This window comes from Myzus persicae, unplaced genomic scaffold (assembly GCF_001856785.1).
Source record: "Myzus persicae strain clone G006 unplaced genomic scaffold, MPER_G0061.0, whole genome shotgun sequence".
In the NCBI taxonomy this organism is placed as follows: Eukaryota; Metazoa; Arthropoda; class Insecta; order Hemiptera; family Aphididae; genus Myzus; species Myzus persicae.
This window is the reverse complement of record NW_019100471.1, coordinates 399050-407912: the sequence shown is the minus strand read 5'-3', so window position 1 is coordinate 407912 and position 8863 is coordinate 399050.

Below are 8863 nucleotides of genomic sequence, written 5' to 3'. Positions count from 1 at the left end.
ACTCCACGATGACGCGAACGCCGCCGCCGTCGTGTCCGGACGGGTTCGGCAGAGTCATCGTCGCCTTCTCGTAATAATAATAATATAAATGTATTATATTATCATATACGTGTATGTTCTTGCAGTAGGAGGTTAAAAACCCGACGAGTGCTATACCGCTGCAACAGCTCTTGAAGTCCGAAAACCGTTTGTGTATAGGACCTCCGCTTTCGGGTGTGTGTGTGTGTGTGTGTGTGTGTGTGTGTGTGTGTGTGTGTGTGTGTGTGTAATTCTGCGTTGCTAGTGCGTGTGTGTTCGTGCGAGTGTGCAGACTGGTCGTTGCAGGGTTACGCGTTTATGTAAAATGAAATTTTTTTCCGCATCGTTCGGCCCGACGACTTATTTTTTAACTCATCAATTATATATAGTGTGAGCAAGAGTCATATATATTTATATTAATAATATATTTTTATATTTATATTTTAATAACATCATATATTATACAAGTTTTTATTTTATTTAATATAATATGTTTACCATGATATAATACTGATAAGTACAATAATTAGTGAACAATATCTCGCAAACACGACGAAATCGAAATATGATTAATTGAAATAAAAAATGTGTTTTCTCATCGAAAACACAGTGATGTGTAAGTCTCTTCGATAAAGTATTAGTTCTCGAGGCCTAGCCCACACGATGCGTAGTGAGTATGTAGTAATAATAATATATCCATTGACCGCAACATTTATTTTTATTTCGCTTGTATAATAGATACCTATGTATTGAATTCGCAAGACTAGAAGGCGGCCAACACTCAAAAATCGTCAATGAATGACGAAAGTCCTAACCTAACTCCAGTAGTGCAGGTAAAGATCACCCAAAAAATAGAAGTTGTGCCTCAATGAGCAGAATTCGGGAAAAAAAAAATAAGACTGCAGCCGAAGCTTTGATACTGAACGGTGCAGCTATAAACGTAGTATTATAATCAATTTAATTTTTATTAAATGCATAGATTGTGCTGCTGCTGTCTTCTAACAGTCACTTAATATAAACGATGGAATATGTAAACGGCAGTCAAGTGAGACGAGTGCATTAGCTTTAGCTATGTATTATAATATATATTATTGTGTTCTAACCGTAAACAACAACGTTTCCGCATACTCAAAACTATGTATACATATTTATAGCCATCGGTGTTTCATAATATATATTATATATATATATATATGTAATATACTTTACATTATATTATTATGTGTGTATAAATATATTATATTTATATATATGTATATATTATAATATTTACAACTACTACAGCGCTAACGACGGCAGCGTGTTAAACGTGTGAAAAATTTAAATAACACGTTCGGTGCACGTCTGCAATATAATATGCATTAACGCGTAATATGTATAAGTATAACGGTTCATAATCAGCTAATAAAATACACGCGCGTTGTGCCCGGTCATTATTGTCCATTACCATAATATACCTAGGTAGTAATAATAATATTAACTCGTAAAATTATCTCGTGTTTATAAATATTGTTCATCTGTTATAGGCACCTCTACCTATATAATATAATACGGCTAGAACAGCGGTGGTCGTAATAAGTACATTGTTGCGACACTGGCGCATATAATGGTCGGTCATATTATTATTATTATTATTATTATTTCTGTTATAGAAATCCGCGGGTCTCGCGCCGGTTAATCGTCAGCCATACAATATGATCGTCGACTTGAACTTGAAGTGGTTCGCGGTTACCCATAATATTATACCTATGTAATATACCATACATGCCTATGTTATTATAAGTCTATACGGTAATTATTAGTGTGATCATAATGCTGCGTATTCATAATAATAACAATATACGAATACTCGTTTGTGCGTGTTATGATATTATATTCAACTGTTTTCAATTAAATTCAAAATAAATGATGCTGAAGCGGTATCGAATATACCTAATACTCACTAAATCTTAAGCTGTTTTAAATTGATTCGTAGGTCTTTATAGTGAAAACGATTTTGGTCAGAATTCCTTGTGACCCAATTTTTTTTTCAAGCATTAATTAGTTATTTTACTAAATTATTATTATATAATAATTACTAATACGGAAACAACAACAGTTTATTGGATCGTAAAAAGTACCTATGTCACATATATTTCAAAGCAGTGTTTCCTAACAGTGATGGGGGACACATTGCTGGGGAGGCGCAAGCAGTCATCACGAAGTAAAATGTGTGTTTATTTAATTATTTTTATTTTACAATGCAGGAAAAATGAAATATTACGACCGGTTATCGGGTATTGATAAAGGAGTTTATTATATATTATATTAGTTACTATTATTTATATTTTATACTAATTTATTACTGTAGTCATACACATTGATTAATTATCCTATTATATTATTATCTATTATTAATATTTTCTAATTATTGCTATCAATAAAAAAAATAGCTATTTCGAATATTGTATAGTTTGTTCTTAAAGTATAAAAGCAAGGTGACAATTTTCTTCAATTTATAGCAGGGGCTCGAGATTTTTGAAAATAAAGAATAAAAGAGGTTGGGTATAACTGTTTTGGAGTATAATAACGACATATAGACACTGATACACAATTTGCGTACCTAGTTTTGGCGAAAGGTAAGAAGATTAAAACGTTTGTTATTATATATTCCACCAAAGTGTATTTATATATTTAAGAATAAAATAATACATACGGTGTATACATAAATAAATCTTATAATATTATGTGTTCACGTTATTATAATAGTAGGTGAGTACCCGCAGTATATATTATAAATCAGAGATGGATAACATAATACAATATATATATATATATATATGTGTGTGTGTGTGTTTGTCCAACTCTCTTTGAGTTTCGCTAATCCGACAGACTAGACGGAGGTTTAATGTCTTTTGATATAATATTCGTTGGCGATGCATGGTGCACACCTATAACTAATATAAAAAATGATAATAAAAATATATATTATTATTTAAAACTTTAAAAGTACATTATTATTTATTATTATTGTCGGCGATTATTTTCGAAAACCTACAATGATTACGCCATATAATACAATATGTGTGTAAGTGTGCAAGTGTGAAGCGCCAGTGTTGCACATCAATGATCTTCGAGTAGGTGGATGGAGGGGGGCAAGATAACTTGAGTTGTTTTTTTTTTTGTCGTCCAACAATTAATTACGCACGTGTAGGTACTAAGATCGCGAGACGTAAGACACGGTATAATAATAATATATTTATTATTAATACCTATCGTCATCGTCTTCATCGCCGGAGTACCTACAGCAGCAGCCAGCGAAAAACACGAGGTCGAAACAATAATACGATCGCGTATGATTTCCTCACACTGCTTCAGGTACATGCAATTATATTATATACATAAACACGCACGCACACACACACACATATATATATATATATACAACGAACGTATTCATAAATATTATGTGTATAAATATATTATATACTTAGGTACAGGTACCTAACACGCGTCGACGGGCCCGTTGGAAAAAACACGTGGCGGTAGCGCTGTTACAGTGGTTGAGCAGTTATTAAAATATTTTCCTATTTTTTTTCTCTAAAATAGCGAAACAATTAAGCAGTGTTGTTGTGCTCTTGTGCGATGTTTGGGACATACTATTTTGTCTGGTTAAATAATATTATGTTTGATTCAGAACCAGTTGTTTTAATGAAAAAACGTCATTTAGAGTAAAATATATTTTTTTAAGTGTCTAATAAAATTGTGATTATTTATGTATTTTTTGTAAATAAATTAGCTTTATGAAAAAGCAAGGGACGGGAATTCCGGACACTCCAAAAAACTTTCAACAAATTTATTAGTTACATCATTGATTTGCTAGTTAAGCCTATTACTATTGATATCGTAGTGCAGTTAATATATAGTAATATTATTATAATAATGCTATTGTATATTGATTTTTGTATAATTCAGGTGTGGCCTTATATGAACTAAGGTGGTCCAGACTATCCGATTTTGTAATTTTTTCAATAGTGTCCAGAAAATCTTTATCCATCCGGGTCGATATGTCCCAGAAATATAATTCATTAAATTTGTATTGCTCTATCCAATAATTTATATTGCCTTTCTGCGGTATATCTGTCGTCCCCATCATAACTATTTATTGTAATTGATTAAATCTCTATTTTGTTCATCACATTATTATTAAATGAAAGGTATCTAATGTACTCGTAAATGTAGACGATTGAAACAAATTTGCAAAGTCAAGCAAAATATTGTGTTGCGATTCAGTGTCTAATAATAATTTAGTCTTCAATCAGCATTTACTGTTAAGACTAGTAAAATCAAATTAAGAATACCTACAATTAATAATTATTTAAAAAATCATTGTAATATCTTGAATTTGTATTTATTTCGTAGACACCTACATCAATTTTTAATATAATTTACAGTACAAATAAATATTTTTTGTATTATCATGGAATAAATTTAATTAGAAATCGTTTTCCTTCCTTAGCATGGACATACAATACATGGTCCATTTTCAAGGTGTTAACATTAACAGCTTATAAAAAGCGTTTTGGCTTTTATGTTTACTTCAAATATTGAGACAATTTCAATAAACATCTTATGAAATAAATTTGTATACGTCCTTTAAAACTCGGTCATCGATGACAGGAGTTATCCTGTTTCATGTAGAGTGTTTTTAGGAAACCAGTTTGTTTGGAATTTAGATAAGACTGCTAAATCTTTAAGCTGGTGGAAAGTCAGTTGTCATAGTAGGCCTTCTACAAAATATTGCAGTAAAAACACATCAATCATCCAATATCTGCTGAAATGGTCATATTATGGAGCAGTTTCCTTCTACAATTTATTCTACGCATACAAAAAGTAGAAACATAAAGAAACTACTGAAAGTGTAATTCAAATGATAAGCTTTTATAATACTCAAACTATTAGTGCACAGAAAAAAAGAAAACACTAACCTGAGTCACTAGTTAGTGGAAACCAAAAAAATACAAATTTTGAAGTCAATTATGAATGTACCGAAGTTGAACGTTCTACTAAACACTTCTCTTTAATATTTTACAGAATCAGATGCATATAATATGGTTCATATAATGTGTGTATTATAGAAGATCACGACGGAGTATTCTTATAATACAGACGATGCATAGAACTGAAAATCTGATCAACATGAAAGATGACGTTGAAGGTTATTGAAAGGAGTTGACAAAAATTCACTTGTCCTAGGCAACTTTGTTTGACTAGAGAACAAGTTTATATTTATCTATATATGATTTATAAAAGTGTTCTGAAAACTGGATTTAAAGTCCAGGGTTATGGGATTGTATTTTGTACTTACAACTATGTTTATCGACTGTTTTTTTTCATTTTCTTGTACTAATGTAGAACTAAAAAACCAGGAAATTGTGACGGGCCGATCTCTCCAAATAGCATCGATTCCATCAGATGTCAATGTTGAAACCTTCACAATATCCTCATTTGCAGCCTGTTTTTTTATATTTTTTAGCAGTAATATTTCTAATATAAATTTAAATTTAACAAAAAAAAAATTACGAAAATTGAATAGAAGTACATCATAATCGATTATCCTTTTGAAATTGTAACTATAATTCGTTACTATACAATTTTCATATGATTTCCATGAAATCTTTAGTGTTTCTGTGGATTCCCGTCAGATGGAATTCCCCGGAAACTCCCTAAAATAATTACACGGTAACACAAGTGACTTTATATAAAACATTTAAATGTTATATTATCATGCTATAATTATTTGATTTATTAAAAGGGTAAAAAATTATTGGATTTTATGTGTGACAATTTGTGTATACCGCAATAGGGTCAACTGGTTTACTAAAGTGTTCCAATGTTATAATATTTCAAACAAACACGTTACCCAAGATGATACCATGTGTGATTTTCGATTTTTTTTTTTGCGAAATTCCTCGGGTCTCTGCGTCGACAACACGCAATATATTTTAGGCAGTTGTACTGATAAATGCAACAACACAACCGTCCTATAAATCTTGAATGAAAATAAAACTGTAAAGTGACCATAAAGTGTGAGTATAACCCAAATAAATGGAAATCATTATAATATTTTGTATACAGTCACACTTTGTTCCAATTTAATGTAGAAATATAATACACCTTTACCGAATTGGCGAAATATACTCAACAGTATTGGCGATCGTCAACACGCACTATTGCTCCAATACGATATTATGTACTCGTTTTGTTAAACAATTATATAACCTGTTTTCACATTTTTTAGCACATATTATTTTTTAAAAGTGTCACATACCAGTTACACGCTCGTGCAAACATACACAGGCAAATATATATAAGATATGATAATCCGTGATAGATACAGGTATATATGGGTAACATAATTTGACTGAAACAAAATACCAAAGTCTAATCGAACTTTAAACATTTACAATGGCAATAATAATTTTCATAGTCCATATTATTCCTAAATTATTATTGAAATATCATATTCCAACAGAGATTATAGTATTCATTTAAATCGTGGCTTTTTAATATCCCCAAAAATCGAGTCGATGTAAAGATTATATTATGATACAACATACAAAATAATTATATCTATATACAATATTATATTCATGCGATCAGTTGAATAAACTGCATTGATGACTTGAAATATACCTTAGGTAACCGTAGTTTTAGCAATACATTCGGTTTTCTCGTAATTTTAAAATAATAATATTATTGTTAGTAAATTATACTGTCAGTAAAAATCGTAAACATAAGAGTGGTAATTATATAATATCATATCCACGCGTTCCATCAAAAGGCGCCTATCGCATATATTATGAGTTTTAATTAAATTCAAAATTTCATATTATATTGTACTCGACTTTCGCAATTTTATCCAATGGCGTTTTAAAACAAAAACTAACCGTGAGTTACGAAATTCCTAAGTCCGAATAATACACAGAACACTGCTGTGAACTATTATACTAGGTATATGTGTATGCATAAAATGCTGTAATTTTATAAAATATTATATGATAGGTACCTATATTATTTTATTTATGCGTTTAGTAATTGTATTATTGCCATAGAGTATCGGTAATATTTTTTCCTGGTCTACTTCCCGAAACCATAACTTTTTCGCAAAATGTCGGTCCATATACGGCCGCGCCCATAATAATAATATAATATATATTATATATATATACTCGTAAACGATATCATATAATACACGGCTCGTGTGACGTGTTCAACGGCAGCAGCAGCACAGCTCCGTGCTAACCATTTAATTATCACCGCACAAGTATTTATAATAATAATAATAACGATATTTTATCGATCATCTATAGAGAGAGAGACGGTAAAATAATAATAAATAACTAAACATGTGCGAGCGCAATACACGACGGACTACAATTATAATATATAACATAATAATGATAATAATAATAATAATAATAATAATAATGATGATGATAATCGCGAGTGTACCTACACTGTGTATATAAACGCAACGACGAGCCGCTGAGGGCTATCGAAACTGGTATTACACCATACCCAGTGCCCCCGCAGCAGCGCAGCAACTGTACCAGAAAAATGGAGAGAGGGAGAGAGATGAGACTACCGCCTATGTGGACGACGACAGTACATGAACATGAATCCGATCGGCTACAATATTATTATTATTATTATTATTGTTTAAGTATGCGAGACTTAAACGGTGACGGATATAATAACGTAATATCATATGGACGAGGAAAACATGCAAGCCGTCTAGGAGGATAAACGCACCCGAGACGGGGAAAAAAGACTTTATCGGCGCCGCCACCGCCGCCGCCGATCGCGAGGTTTACATGTCTATATGTGCACATTATTGGTAATGCAGCACTGCAGACTGCACAATAATAACAGCAACAACAATAAGGATCTACATAGGCGACTTATCCGACAGATCGTTCGGAGGAGAATATTATATATAGTGTTTACGAGACGTAATATTATTATAATATATGCATACAGAGTGATTCGCCTGGCGTAGCTAAGGTAACTGTAGATATTTATATATATATTACTGTAAATAGTGTTATAATAATCTTAATGCATCGACCGAATTCATGATAATATATGGAATAACTTGACCTATTGCACTTGTGGTTATCATATATGTGGCGATATCACACCAAAATGTTAGTGTCGAACGGCCATTTTAAGTTAACTTAAATATTTTTAAATCTTTGAATTTTTTTGTACTTTGTAACCTCAGGTTCCTCGTCTTAGGGCCTCTTCAAAATTCGAATTTTGGATGGGCCGTATTTTAAAACGAAACTGCTGACCATATTTCGTATATACTCGTGGCTTCAGCGGTTCCGGCTGGGCTACAATGTTGAATTGCACTCTGCAGTCAGTCAGGACAAGTTATTTTATATAATATTATATAGGTTATATGCCTAGTTTATTCACTCATACCCGTTGTCGTCCGTATGCACCGTGGTTGGGTGCATCGAGTGCATTCCACGATTACGCCAATGTTGAATGAATATTATGTATACGTCCGTAATCCGTATGTACCTAACCTGTGGCAGTATACCTTATACTAAAACAGTCACGGTCGATCGCGAAATATTTTATTTTTCGTGACGCGTATTTAGATATTTCTACCGATTACCGGTAATGTAATAATTATCATTATCAAGATAATATACTGGCATTTCAAGGACAACTGTGCAGTTATCCGTATATAGGTAATGGTATGCGTAAGACATATTTTATCCTTGTCGAAATTTACTATAAAATATATAATTATTAATTATAATAATAATAGCCGGCCAAATTATAAATGGTT